Source organism: Callospermophilus lateralis, chromosome 9, assembly GCF_048772815.1.
Source record: "Callospermophilus lateralis isolate mCalLat2 chromosome 9, mCalLat2.hap1, whole genome shotgun sequence".
Taxonomy (NCBI): domain Eukaryota; kingdom Metazoa; phylum Chordata; class Mammalia; order Rodentia; family Sciuridae; genus Callospermophilus; species Callospermophilus lateralis.
The window spans coordinates 21863945-21878855 of NC_135313.1; the positions used below are offsets into that span (position 1 = coordinate 21863945).

At 34.9% G+C, this 14911-nt stretch overlaps 1 pseudogene; it reads right to left on the reverse strand.

Annotated features, from left to right (window-relative positions):
* LOC143407287 (ATP synthase F(1) complex subunit alpha, mitochondrial-like) overlaps positions 1-14911 on the reverse strand; it is a 43509-nt pseudogene that overhangs the window by 3817 nt on the left and 24781 nt on the right.

The window sequence follows — 14911 nt, forward strand, 5'->3', positions numbered from 1 at the left end:
CAGGTGCTAGTAGGCAGATGTCTTTGTCTATTGAAAGCTATGGGGATTCGTTTCTGAAAAGTTTTAGATCTAAACATTTTTCATAATTGAAAGTTTGTGTTCGTAGCTGGTAGATCTCAATATGCCACAAGAGCAGCTTGTGGCAGTGTTTAAATGCTAAAATCAGAACTGCAGTCTGTGAACACCCCCCACTCCACAGATGGTTTCCCACTTACTTCATGACATTTGCATAAATAACCTAATAATTTCCACATAGCATAACTTTGATCAGGATGAGAATGAGCCTTATCAGATGCATTTGAGAAGGGGAGTCCCTTTTCAGTTTGGCATCAGAAATCAAAAGCCAGAGGAGATGAGAGGAAATAGAGAAAGGTTCAGGCCCAGAAGGTAGAAGCTTAGGTCAAGTGTAGCCATCTTTCAGTGGCTCTTGTTATCAGAGACGGGGGACTGATTAAGAAACCAGGATTTTCTACCAACATGAACACAGGACTCCAGGTTGTTGTGTTTCTTTTCATTAGGATCCAGTTTTCTGCACAGAGGGAATAAAGAGAGAATGTGTATTGGTTTTATATTTCAGGAGTCTAGATTTTCTCTTAATCATCACAAGCCCTAAAGCTTGCTTCTTGCTGCACCGAGTATCATAAAACATACATAAATTTCACACAGTATAAATATTTTTCAAATATTGGCATATGGCTTACTATGGCACTGTGTAAAAAAATTTAAAATCAAACCAACAACAGAAACAAGGAGTTGACATTATTGCTTTATAATGAGGTTTTGAAACTATTAACTTAATCATTAAGTGGTTCATGAGTGTAAAGCAGTTGGAAAATATAAAATGCTATGAATATTCTTGAGAAGAAGTTCAATGAGGTCGGATGGCACCTTGTAAGTACATCATAAAGAAAGCGAACAAAGGCAGTTGGGAATTTTTCCCTTTTTATAAGGTAAGCCTGGAAATTCTTGACATATCGCCTTGTCACTAGAGATCCTCATCTTCTGCCTTTTGTTGCCCCTCCACCCAACCTTGACTTTCTAGGAGCTACTGAACAGCTGTAGCTGCCAGTCCTCAAGATCTCAGTAGGGCCCCTGCCCACCACCCCAGGGTGAAGGCTTCTACATAGTTCTGTCTTGAGGATTGGAGACTTCCCTACCACACACATCCAGGGCAAAAGCACCCTCTCCTGCTGCTTGTTCCCTCCAGTCAGGATGTTATTTGCAATCCTTTTTGGTCACAGCAGGATTTCTAGCCATGAACTTTGGTTTGTATCTGCATTTCCCTGCACTTGATTAGCATTCACCCAAGTGTGAATGTCTTGTGCTGTCTGCCCTACAATCCCCTGAGGCACTGGTGAAAATGAAGATGCCTAGTGTTCACCCCAGACCCAGTGAGCAGCACTTCTGGCAGGGACCATCATCCTCAGCTGTCCCAAGGATTCTTTCTTAGCAGGACCACAGGAGGATGTGGTGAGTTATCTCTAGCCCATGCTTCCAGGATTATTAGGGTCTCCATGTGTGAACTCCTCTCAAGCATTCCTAGGGAAATTTGTATATTTTAAAATCCTAACTCTTAAGAAAAGTTAGTCAAAAAAAATTGGAAAGTGGAAAAAAAGTATTCTAATTCTCTTGGAGGAATTGAAATTTAAAAATCAACATAGACATACTGTTGATTAGGAGGAATCCATTAATGACAAATAGAAAGCAGAAAACATTGACAAGAAGAGTGGAAAGTTAAGGTCGATCCTGTAAGGAACCAGAACAAATATGTGTGGGAGAGAAGTAGACACAATCCCATCAGTGTTTCTGGTCACTATGGCCATACTATGAACATGTGCTTGTGGGCCTATCTACTGCCAACAGTAAGTTCATCTTGCAGACAAAACAACTATTTATAAATTTATCTATATAGTATACTTTAATCTTAGGAATGGTCTTCTAAGGAATGGCAACTTTTAGAAACAAAAAATTCCTTAAATTGGTAATTTGTCACATGATTCTGTGTAGTGCTGTGAATTTTGTTTGGAGATTTAAATGTTGCAGAATGTGAATGCTGCTAAACCATGTTTGCTGACTTTTTCTGTTATCTTCACATTTGTTATAAATTGCAATTCAATGAAAGTCCTAAAAATATTTTCCTTGTTAACAAAAGAAATTATTTCAGGTTTAATAATATGTATCCTAACATTTAATTTGAAGGTACTCTTGTATTTACTCTTAAAACTTTAACCAGTGTCAATATAAAATGAAATCAATATTTACATGTATTATATTTCAAATATTTCACTTAAAATGATATATATCCTTCTTTGTGTGTTAATGTTCCCTTGTAAAATATTTTCTATTGTCTAATATCTGTTATAGATATTTTTATGATATTAAATATATTTGTGCCACAATAAAGGGGAGATAATAATGACCACTGTATGATTATTTTTAACAAGTTATCTTTAAAACTTTTAGCATAACCCTATTACATGAAAATGATTTGTTATTAATTTTTCATTATGTATTCTTGTGGCTACTTAATGTTATACTTTTTTTTTTTTTAGTATTTTTGTTTTTAGTTGTAGATGGACACAATACCTTTATTTTATTTGTTTCTTTATATGTGGTTCCAGGGATCGAACCCAGTGCCTCATGCATGGTAGGCAAGTGCTCTACCACTGAGCCACAACCCTGGCCCCAGTGTTATACTTTTTTTAATGTGTAAAAAATATTTTATGGAAAACCAGAATAAATTGTGATTTTAAAAAAATCCTGAAAAATTCAATTTCATGTCCCCAAACCCTATATATGTCCAGAATGCAGAAAGAGTAGATGCTATTTTATTTTCAATATTGTTTTCAGGTGGATGTTAGCAAAAAGCAAACACTTCTAAAGAGCTTACTGCTTGTTAGACTATTCTAGGTGCTTTATGTCTATAAAGTTACATAGAGGTAGTTCACCATTATTATCAATTTTTTGATGGAGAAACCAAGGAAGAAGGATTAAGTAATTTACCCATGGTCATTTTGTTATATGTATTGATGCACAAAACTCTGGTTCATTTATTTAACTGCTATATAATATTTCATCATATGATTTTAACATCAGGGATCTAGTGCCTGTGAATGGACTTCTGTTTCTAATTTTCTACTTTAAGGGAAACTGCTGTAAGGAGCATTCTTATATAGATCTCCTATGAGATTCATAGGTGCACAAGTGGTATCATTACTTCTGGCTTATAAGACACACAGGTTTTCAACATTTTAGCACTAGGTTTTACCAAACCATTTCCCTAAGATCAAACCATATTATGCGCTCCTATGTGGTACTGGAATATTCTTATATTCCCATTTTTTTCCCCCAACAATACTTGATGTGGCCCGGATTTCTTTTCTTTTTTCTTTTCATCTTTGCTTGTCTGATGAAATGGTCTTTATTTACTGGTACACCATTATCCTTATTTTAAAATCAATAATATTAAGGCTTAACAAAATTTCATAATTTGTTCAAAATGATAGACCTACTAGAGATTTATGAAACATAGAAAAGTAAAGTTGGATCAATGAAATACATTTCTCCCCCCTTTTGATAATACTTTCTATTCTTAACTTTCCAGTTGTATCTGGGCATTTATGAGAAGAAAATTGAATCTGACTTCTGAAAACTTCTAATCCCATGTATACTCTTGAGAGTGTGTAATGGTATCATTAAAAAAACAATAGTGCTGGGGTAGGTAAGAGTTGGATGGTACATCTGATTTTACCAGTAGAAAATTGGAGCAGTGAGCAAATCTACCTGGTACTTAGGTTTGTCATCTATAAAAGGAGTTGGACCAGACAATTTTATTTCTCTTTTCTCAAATTAAATTTTGTGTTTTCTTCCAAGTTATAAGACAGATAAAAGCTGAGAAAGTTTTGTTGAAAGGTGACAGAGGTCTGCTTAGTTTCTCTCTTCCCCTGTCATTTATGCCACCTCTGTGGAAATTCCCAGGGCTCTAGGAAATAATTTAAAAACCACTGGGCAAAATGACCTCTGAGACCTATTTCCTGTAATAATAGTCAGGAAAATGGACTTATGTATTCTCAAAACTGCTCCAATGTTGTCAAAAACAAATGCTCCCTCTTTTGTGACTACCTTGATGACCTTGAGAGACCATGAGTCAAACTGCATCCTTTAAACACAAGACATCCTTTAATGAAATGGATAATGCCAGTATTTGTCCCCATTACACATTTTTATATGTAAACTGGTAAAAGTCTTGGGGCAAATGTTCTAGAGTAAGTGACCAATGAGGGAGGCATTTTATACATGAGAAATTGTACTCTGTATTTACTTTTTGCTTCTACTTACTTCTTTATCCAAATGGTTATAGTTGCAATAACTAACCTCAAAATGTATTAGATGGAATTTCAGAAACAATTTTAGTATCATATATGATTTTGGGTTTCTGGTCTTTTTGTACATATTACTTTAAATGTCTCCTCCTCCAACTTTTTATTAAGAAGGAAAGCCAAGATGAATTTAAGGAAGCCAATTAGAATATATTTTTCTTCCTTTTGCCAATTTTTCTTTCAGCTTATGCTATCTTTTCTTCTGAGAATAAATCAGTTTACATTTTGCATAGAGAGATCTTTTGCATTTTTAATATTCAATTCCCAGAAAAATATTCCTTGATGCAGTGGAAAGCTTATAGTAATTAGTCCCCTGGATTTGATAAACATATTCATGCGATTAAACCTTGTGATCACCACACAGACACACATATTTATTAACTGGTATCTGAAGTATTATGGAGCAGAAAAAGGTACACGTGGAAATGATGGAAAAAAATTAATCAGGGATTTAAGACAAAGCAAGATGATGAATAATTTATTGCCTTTAGATAATTTTATTTCTTTATTTATTCATTGCTTTATTTTTAAATTCCTGAAAGCATGAAAAATTAAGCTTCTCAACTATTTCCCTCTGCTAAGGGAAAGTAAGTAACTAAAGCCATTAATATCACATTACTTTACAAAAATTGGATCTCACTGGAAGTGCTTGCATATTTTAGACCAAAGATTGAAAATTTATTCAATAAGGATGATAAACTCAGATTGGGCCATTGATACAGACTGGTGAACTGTAATGCTTTCTGTGTTAATTAGGAAACAAAAGATGATAAATAATGAGAAATTGCAAGAATTGCTCTTCTCAGAAATTTAGATATTTTTCAATTGCGTCTTCACTGTGTCAAAGGTGAACCTCACACAACACAAACAAGTAAGAACAGAGAGACAGAAGTAAACAACTCATTGAATGGGGAAGGGATTTAAAGAAGAAAGTGAATTTGTTACTTCGTAAGAGTGTGAAAGTAGAGAGAACACTATTGAAGCTCAAACATCATAATGGAAAAATGATTTGGGGATTTCAAGTATTAGAGAAACATTTTGCTTGAGTAAATTTTCATCCTCTTCTTGTCTTGGATAATTGAAAGAGTTGAATCATTCTATTTCTGTCCTAGGCTTTTCCTATAGTTTATTAAAGGTATTATTTTATGACGGAAAATTTTTAACAACATAAATATTGAACAATTGGGGATTAATAAAAATATTTATAATTCAATCATATGCAAGAATGTACCCATTAAAATTATATCCCGAGAGCTACTAAGAATAATTTTTAAAAGTGATATTAAATAATATAAGAAATGCTCATAACAAATGTTATAAGAAATATAAGAAATGTTATATGAAAAAAAGTAGAGTATAGTCTGGAGTGTTTGCAATTTTATAAGAAAAAGATATTATATGCTTAAGAAAAGGGTAAGTAGAAAATAAATGACAATTCATTTTCTAATCAGTGACTATAAACATTATAAAATATATAAGCAGTTTCCTTTGGTCATTATTTTATTCTATTTTAAGTTTCCTTGCATAATGATTCCTTTTTTTTTTCTAAATTTTTTGTCTCATAGTACATACAATGCCAGATAGCTAGTATATTCTTGCTAATTATTTAATAAATGTGGAAGTATATTTTTATGAATTTAAAACACCTGAATTTCATCTAAGGAAAAACATGATTAATTGTTTGGTTTCATACTGGGTTGTTTTAATGAGAGATTTATGAATTTTGTACAGACTAGTGCTTAAGAAGGCAGACTTTGGAATTCAAATGCCTGGTTCAGATCAAATGTGAGGCCTAGAACATTGCATCTCAGCCTCTCTGTTAGGATTCAATTTGTTATGGGCATATTGAAAGAACTATATGAGATGCGTCTTATAAAGATAGTTAACACATTCATTTCCTGACACATTGGAAATGTTTAATATACAAGCTATGCTTTTATTATTATGAAAACAGAAATTATAAACTTAAAACAACGTATTTCAGATAGTTTAAACCAGAAGAGGCCTATAGATCACAAGACCCAATGATTTTAATAAGAAACTTTAAGGGATTCGATTATAACCCCAACTATTTTAAGACTTGACACATAGTGATTACTCTGTTGTAAGGATTAGGGAGGCTGTATAAAGCAGTAGGTGCATCTAATACAATTTATATAAATGTTTTCATCTCTCTCTCTATCTTCATCCATCAATCTACCTACCAGTCTGTATATAGAGATATCTAGAGTGATGTTGACACCAGTTATTTTGGACTGGTCAAATTTTAAGTGATTAATTGCTTTATTTTTCATACTTTCCAGTAATTGTTGAATATTTATGAATGTGTTGTTTTAATAATAACTATAAGGGTATTATTTTAAAAATTGAAGAATAAAAATATGGCAATCTATCCTCTGTTATAATAATTATAAATCCATTTAGTGGAAACAGAATTAGCAAAATCTTACTGTATTTACAACTGATAGGCAAAAAAGTGATGGAATTTAATGTAACTATTATCTCATCATAATACAGACTAGAAGTAGAATAAATTTATCAGAGAATTTATAATTAGGAGAGATGTGGCTTTCATGCATTTTAAAAGTTTCATTTTGCAAAAGAAGAGAAATATGTCTTATGTTCTGGAGACTTTGAGCAAATGTTTTAATTGAATAAGATTTTATAGAGTCAATGACAAAAAGAAACTCACATTGGAAAGAATGATTTGAAAATATTTCTGTTATTTCTAACAAAATATTTTTTAGTACAAATGAGAAAGAACCATCTCATAACTAATGAGTAACAAGAAAACTTTGTACAACAAAACCCCAAATAGTGAACCCCTTTATAAGCTCAGAGATATTAACAATTCCAGCTGTTCACTGTAGTGGATACTGTGGTGCACTACGGAGACCCCACCTCCCACTCCTCCCTCCCCCAGCCCAGGACTGCAGTACACAGACCCCCAAGTGCTCAACAGGAAAGATCACAAAAAGTCATGCCCCTTCCTGGGGGTGTTCAAGTATTTCTCAAGCTCCCTTCTCATCACAAAATGTTGTCCACCTTGGTAATATTAAATGGTACACGAACCCTATTGATTTATCTTTCTGGTGGTCCTAGGACTTAAAATTCAGGTCCATGTACATGCTAAGCACATGCTCTCCTACCAAACTACACCCCAGGCCCCTATTTCTTTATTGAATATTTTAAGTAACATCTAGATATTATCCACTAGAAAAAAAATGAGTAATATCTGTATACATGCTACCTTCTACTCTTATCTGGATATTTTTAGTTACATTATTCCTTGAGCTCCTCCAATTGTTAATTTAGAACTATGTATACTTAAATCTCTTGGTTTTTGAACTATTAATTATAAGCAGTGTCGATTTGTATAAAGTTGGGAAATTTGCAAACTTACTTTCTCCACCATTCTTCTTCCCTGCTTCTGCTCAGCTAGTCCATTGACTTTATGGATGAGATGTGTGTAAGTAAAAGTGCACGTGTGTGTGTGTTCGTGTGTGTTGCTCACATGTGCACAAGTATACATGTTTGAGAGGGAGAGAAAGATTCATTATTCTAGACTTTCATTATATGTCCATAGGTTGATTGTAAAAATTAAAATAACAAACTGTACATATTACATTATGATTATGTAAGTTTTATTCATTATTGGACTACACCAAGATGCTGATTACAGAGAGGAAATATAGAGCTTGTCACTCAACCTGTGCCATTGAAAAGATAACCTTCTCAGTACTAAGATCAAATAGATTCTTTTTCTCAACCGTCATCAGCTTTACATTTGGCTGATGACTTTCTTATAGAGCTTTTTGTCCCCTCTTCTCAAGAATTCCTAAATGCATTTTTATGGGACTCTCATTTAGCTTTTCCACATTCTTTGAGCAATGCAATTGAACCATTCTTCCCAGTAAGTGTTGCCTTACTGCTATGATCCTAGGACACTGTCTCATTGCACCCATGGCTTGTTTCCAGTATTTGATCTCATCTCTCCTTTTTCTATTTCTTTTTTCATTTTACTAGAATAAAACTTTAAGTGCCGCGCCTAGAAAAGATTTTGGAGGATGGATTTTCTGAGTCCTCACAGGTCTGAAAATGTAATTATCTTGTCAATACATTCATTTGATAGTTTGGCTAGTCATAAAATTATAAGTTCAAATCACTTTCACTCAGACATAGGGAGGCATGAATTTATTTCCTTTTTAGGATTTGACATTACTAATGTCCATGTTGACACTTGTCTTGTTCTTTTTCTTTTACTCTCAGATATTTGCCCCTTTCTACAGTCTTTTAGAGCTTTCTTTTTGAAACTTAAAGTTCAGAGATTTCACTAGAAAATGGCTCAGTGTGAATCTTTTGTCATTCACTCTTTTCAACACTGGTAACTTCTCAATATGAGAATGTGTCTTTTTGTTAGGGAAACGTTTTCTTATGCATCTCCTTTTAATTCTCTCTCAATTCTCCTTATGGAATGCTTAGTGGACAGATGTTGTGCCTTCTGGATCTAGCTTCTGCCTGCTTTAATTTTTCTCTGCTTTATCATTTTGTCTTTTAAGCTTTAAATTCAGAGTGATTTATTTTTTGTGTTATCTTTCAGATGTCTAACTTGGTTGTCGGCCATATCCAAAGATTCAATCTTGTAGTGAATTTTATTTTTTGATAATTAGATGTATAGTTTCCAGGAATCCTTTTTTATTCTTAGATCACATTTTTTTGGAAAATGGTAACTTATGCTTATTTTATGTATGCAATTTCACTCTATTAATATATTTGGTGATAGTTACAGCTTAATTAGAATAAAAAATTATTTTCAATGATTTGTATCAGTTCTGTTTCCTCTGCCATTATTTGGTTTGTCCACTTTGGTCATTATTTTTCCTACATTTGCTTTAACCAAATGTTTGGCAAGAACACTAGATTAATTTCTATACATAGTGTGAAGAAATTTCTTCTCCTCCTCCTCCTCCTCCTCCTCCTCCTCCTCCTCCTCCTTCTTCTTCTTCTAAAAAGACTTATTCCTTGAATGGAAGTTGTGATAGATTTAAAATGGCTGCAAATCTTTGGTACTTTCTCCCTCTAGAGGCAGGGGTTTATGCTCTGCCCCTTGATGCTAGATTAGCTTTGTTACTGCTTGATTGATAAAATCCTGAGAAAGTAATGAATTACTCCAAGTTCTGTGTCCAGGCCAGAAGAAATAGCACTTTCTACCTGTACTGCCTGTCTCTTAAAATACTAGCTCATAGAATCCAGCTGCCATGTAGAGGGGAAGCCCAAGCAACCCTGTGGAGGAATCTATATAAAGAAGAACTAGACCCCTGTCTGAAAGCCATGGTCTAGGTATTAGCCAGAAGCCAGTATCAACTGGACTATTTGTATGAATGAGTCATCTTGAAAGCAGACACCCGTCCGGCTCCATTTGAACTGTCCCACTAGTGCCTTGTGAAGCACACACGAATGCTTCCATCAATTCTACCAAAATGGCTAATTTATAAGAAGAAGGAATGCAATCTTGCATTTTGTTGTTTTAAGTCACTGAGTTTGGGGGTCATTTGTTATACAGCAATAGGTGACTGGAACAGAGGCTAACTATAAGATCTGTTCTTTCTCTTTCCTAATCTTTTCCTTCAGACAGAAACCTGAGGTATGTGGGTAAAGAGGAGCAAAGCAACAATGAGGCCCTGGAAACATTACAGCAATTAAATAAAGCTAGACACAGAGTATACACTATATAATTCCATTTATATTAATTTTTTGAGTCCACAAAGCTCATCTATAGTGATAGAAGTCAGACTAATAGTTACCTGGGAATAGTGATAGCAATGTCCTCAATCTTGATTGAGATGGTGGCTACATAAATATATATATATTAGTCAAAACTCATCAAAAGTTTTCCTTAAAATAAGTGCATTTGATTGGTTATAAATCAGTAAAGACTGATTTTAAAAATAATTGATGATTACCTTTCTCCTTCACTAAATATTTCAATGGCTCCATGTTGCTTAAGCATTTAAAGTATATCCATATTCCTTCCTTTGGGATTCCAAACTCTTCATGATCTGGAAAACACATTCTCCATGGCATTCCCAGATTCATCCATGTCTACATTCACCCACCACATGCTCACCACTCCCAACATGAGTGCTCCTTCCCAGATTCCAGGACTTGATGCTTCACATTTCTCCTTAAGAAAGACTTTCCTACCATTGTTGCTTAACTTTCAAAATTCTATGTATTTTTTTAAAGCTAAAGTCTATAAACACTCTGAATTTCAGAGTATGGTTTGCCTTTCTCTTTGTGAAGTACCATGGAAAGTGCTTCTTCCATTCTCTTAGAATGGAAGTTTAGTAAGCCTTGCATAACAATTATATGTGTGCGTGTGTTTTTCTCCCTCATCAGATCTAAGTTCCTAAAGAAGAAAATTTTCTTATTCAACTTAGAACTCAAACAGTTCTTCATACATGATAAGTGGTCCATCAATAATTTAACATATCTAGTTCTGTTTTAGGTATGACTGCCAGTTATGATTACATTCTTTTTTTCCTTTGTGCAACAATGTTTTTTCCTGACATTACAAATCATCTTTACTTTTATCTTGGTATATAAGACTCTTAACCACTCTTCTTAGAAGTCCCACTTTTCTGGCATTCACCTTTGATTCTAGGAATCTTCCTTCTTAAAACCATCTCTTCCTTTGCTATATGCTTTCGGGATTTTCTTTGTATCTACTGGACTTTGGTAACTTTGGGACTTCCTTGCCTTGTGCCCATCTGCCCCACATGTTAACACTAGCACTGTTTATGCTACTTCTGCCTTATTCCATTAATTATCCCTATATTTTCTTCAGCCACTTCTGTGCTCTAGAAATCCGTGGAATTTCTCATCTACAGGCTTTCTTCTTTCCTATTTTGTTGATGTTATCATTTCATATTTAACAACCTTTATTTAATGTTATTTTGGTGGAGATGAACATATGGTTTCAATCTAATATCTTTAATAGAAAACTCCATTATATTATTCTAAGTATTTCATTACAAATAATATTCTAAGTATCCCAATCCAGTGCAATTATACATTATGTTCCATTACTGTGTTATTTTTGGTTAAAGTCACTTCTCTCTTTGGGACTTCACTTCCTCATCTGTAAAATAATTCGATTGGACAGGATAAATTTTAAAATATTTCAGTTTTAACAATGTTAGCACTGGGAGGTTCAAACAGATAAAGACATATTTTTCCAGTACCAAGAATTTTTTATTTGCATACACCTACAACAAAATGACATTACTGGGCTTAGAGAAGAATGACATGGTTTGAAGTGAGTGATATGATCTAGCACCCATCACCATGAGCAGTTTTTGAGTGCGAGGGAGGACATTCTCCCGTTTCACACCATAAGCCCTTATGTTCATTTGTCCATTTTGCACAGAGACCTGATCTTCCTGCAAGAAGCAAAAAAAAAAAAAAAAAAAAAGGTTAAAAAATGGAATCAATCTCTTGTAATTACAAAATGTTCCAACATGTACTGTAGCAACTTCTAACATGTATCTGTAGTTTTTTAGAATGATCTTTTGATCTTTATGGTGTGCAAAATGAGGAGAGTCTTTTAGATTATTATTTATTGACATGCTTTACAAGTAAGCACAAATGGTAACACATAAAAATCTCACACCCTGAACACTGTGTCCCATGTTACTTATCAGTAATCACAACATTTGCTCACATATCTTCCTCAGATTTCCAAAGGCACGTGCACTACAACAGGAGTAAGAGTCCCAGGGCTGTGCTCATGGACTCATGGGAGTTCACATCCTGATCCTGACAGAGTGAAGAACAGTTTTCTTTTGGTGGAATGTTCTAGAAACTTTAGATATGTGCTTATTTTTCATTTAACTAATTAATGAAGCCTAAGCGCCCATACTTCAAGAATCTAGGGCCGATAGTATTGAAAATAGTATAATTTTCAGCATAACTTAAGGATCGGGGACATCAAGGAGAAAGAACCCATACTAGAGGAAGGAAGAAGGACAGGCACTAAGCACAATCATGCCCTGCAGACAGTGTTGCAGTTAATGATGGATGGCATATTCAATGGTGGTCCCTTTTGATTATAATGGGGCTGAAAATTACCTATTGCCTAGTGAATTGGCCATCGTGACTCCATAGCACAATGTATCACTCACGTGTATATGATGATGCTGATATAAACACACCTACTAGACTGCCAGTCATTGACAATGATGATACAAGACTAGGCTCCTAGTTTTTGTATTTGTAACATTGCACATTTTATCATCATATTGGTGTACTCCTTCTACTTATTAAAAAATAAGTTTATTGTAAAACAGTATGCTGGTTTAAGCTAGCAGCAGCCTCATACAACTCTGGTTTACTGCATCTGTGGATGCATCTATTGATTGCATCATTTTTTCTTGTGCTTGATTTGATCATATTTGATCATATGTGGTAGGCTATACTATCTAGATTTGTGTAACCATGATGTTTGCACCATGATGTAATTGCCTAATGAGGTATTTCTCACAATGTGTCCCTGTTATTAAGTGATGCATGCCTGGATGTATTACAATTAAAGGATGAATTTGGGCTTTTTTTGACCTATAAGGAAAGGATCAATCTGCAAGAGAATACTACCATCCTGATGCCTGCATTTCAAAGTCAGGAAACAGAAGGAAAACCAGGGGTATTGCGAATGCTGTGAGAGCACCCTAGGGATAGGAGTTGCTTGCTAAGGAAGCACACCTCACTCAGTATTAATATTAATGCTCTGGTTAGACAGAAACAAGATCACATTCCTACACCTTCAAATTCCCCCAGGGTGCATTTTGGTTTGCTTTTCGTTCACCATAGAGACTTGTGTTATCAATTTAATATGTAAACAACTTCATTGTTGTTCAGGACCTCTTCTTGGAAGGGGTAACAAGGGAATGTTTGCCAGTTCCCTTTAGGAAAAAAGGTACCTTAAGACAAGATTTATTTTTCATTTTCTTCTTCAAAATGACACAAGAAACTTAAATACTGACAATGTCAAAAGGAAGCCATCAAACACATGCACATACATAATTCATTGAGTGTACAGTCCTGACATGAAACACGTGCATTCTGAAAATTCATTCTTACAACTGGAGTTGCAATGAGAATAAAAATAGTGCAACAGGCATCTGAAGTTCCAGGCAAATGCTGCTTTGAACCCAGTGAGGTGAAACCAGCAAGTGCCATCCTCAAGATCATTCCATCTAGAATCCCTTAGTTTTCTCATGAACATTCAGTGAAGTAACAATACATTCTCTAAATGACTCAAACCCTTTTTTTCTCTGCTCTGGGGAGGTCTGATGGGGTATATGCAGCAAGAGTTGACTCCTTTATCTTCGAAAACTACAAAGGGTGATTTTTTGAGCCTAACATTGCACAGTTTTCAATTTTAAAATACACTTTTAAATATGTCTTTCTCAAACTTCAGCAGTGCAGTTCCTTGAGTGGTTCCCAGAACACACAGGGTTTATTTGTGAATGTCCTTGTGAGACCCACCTGAGTTTTCAGAAGCAGAGATGCTTCCTAGTGATTGTCAAGAAACTGAAGGAAACCCTGTGTTATCAGGGTGATGTCCTCCATACTGCTGTATATCAATGGTTTATAAGCCATACAATCAGCTCCAATGACCTCTACATTAAACAAGGCAAGTTGGTCCACCCGACAGGTGGATAGAAAGGGGTTGATGTGAGGATAACTAATAGCAATGAGCAAGCAGAGTCAACTCAAGGCTTAAACAGTCATTGCCTTTCCATATGAGATGCAGTGGTGGTGTTTCCAAACACCTTCTCAACAGCTTCTTTGCCTTTTTTATTTCCACCTTGACTGCACATGCCCTGATGGATTTCATGGGAGTTGATGGCGTAATTTCTAAAAGAGGCTTGCAAGTCAAGATGTAGGGAGACTCAAAGCTTCATGGGAAATCTGCTGTTAGAGGGATGGAATGATTATGTGGGCATGTTTTCTTTCCAAATTTATCATTGCCTAGAGAGCTTACTGAATTGATTTTATGCATGAGTGCTTTATTTGTTTCATAGGAGCTGCAGCACCAGGCTTCCAGAGCAAATAGCATTAAGTCTGGAAAAGGATTGGGTCACTAGCACTTTGTCATCAAGGATCATTGGACACAGATCCTGTGCAATCTTTCAAGTGTTTATTAAGTGATAAATATCAAAGCATATTGGTGTGCACATGCAAAGGAGTGGTGTTTGAAAGCTATTAGTGAAGTGACATTCCATTTAAAGCAAGATACAAGTTCAGCAGTTTTGTCCCTGGTTCACTTTGGGTCACCTCTGATTTTGGGTCATTCTCTTCTATTTTTCACTCTATGGCATTGAATGGGAAAATGATCTTGGCCTGACTTTTTTTCTTGGAGTTTTTTCCCATGGTCTAGGCTTTGTGACCTACTTCTTTAAAGAAAAGTCAGGAGAGAGTGGGGTGTGAGGGAGAGTTATAGGTGCTTGTGAATGATATAACTTACCCAT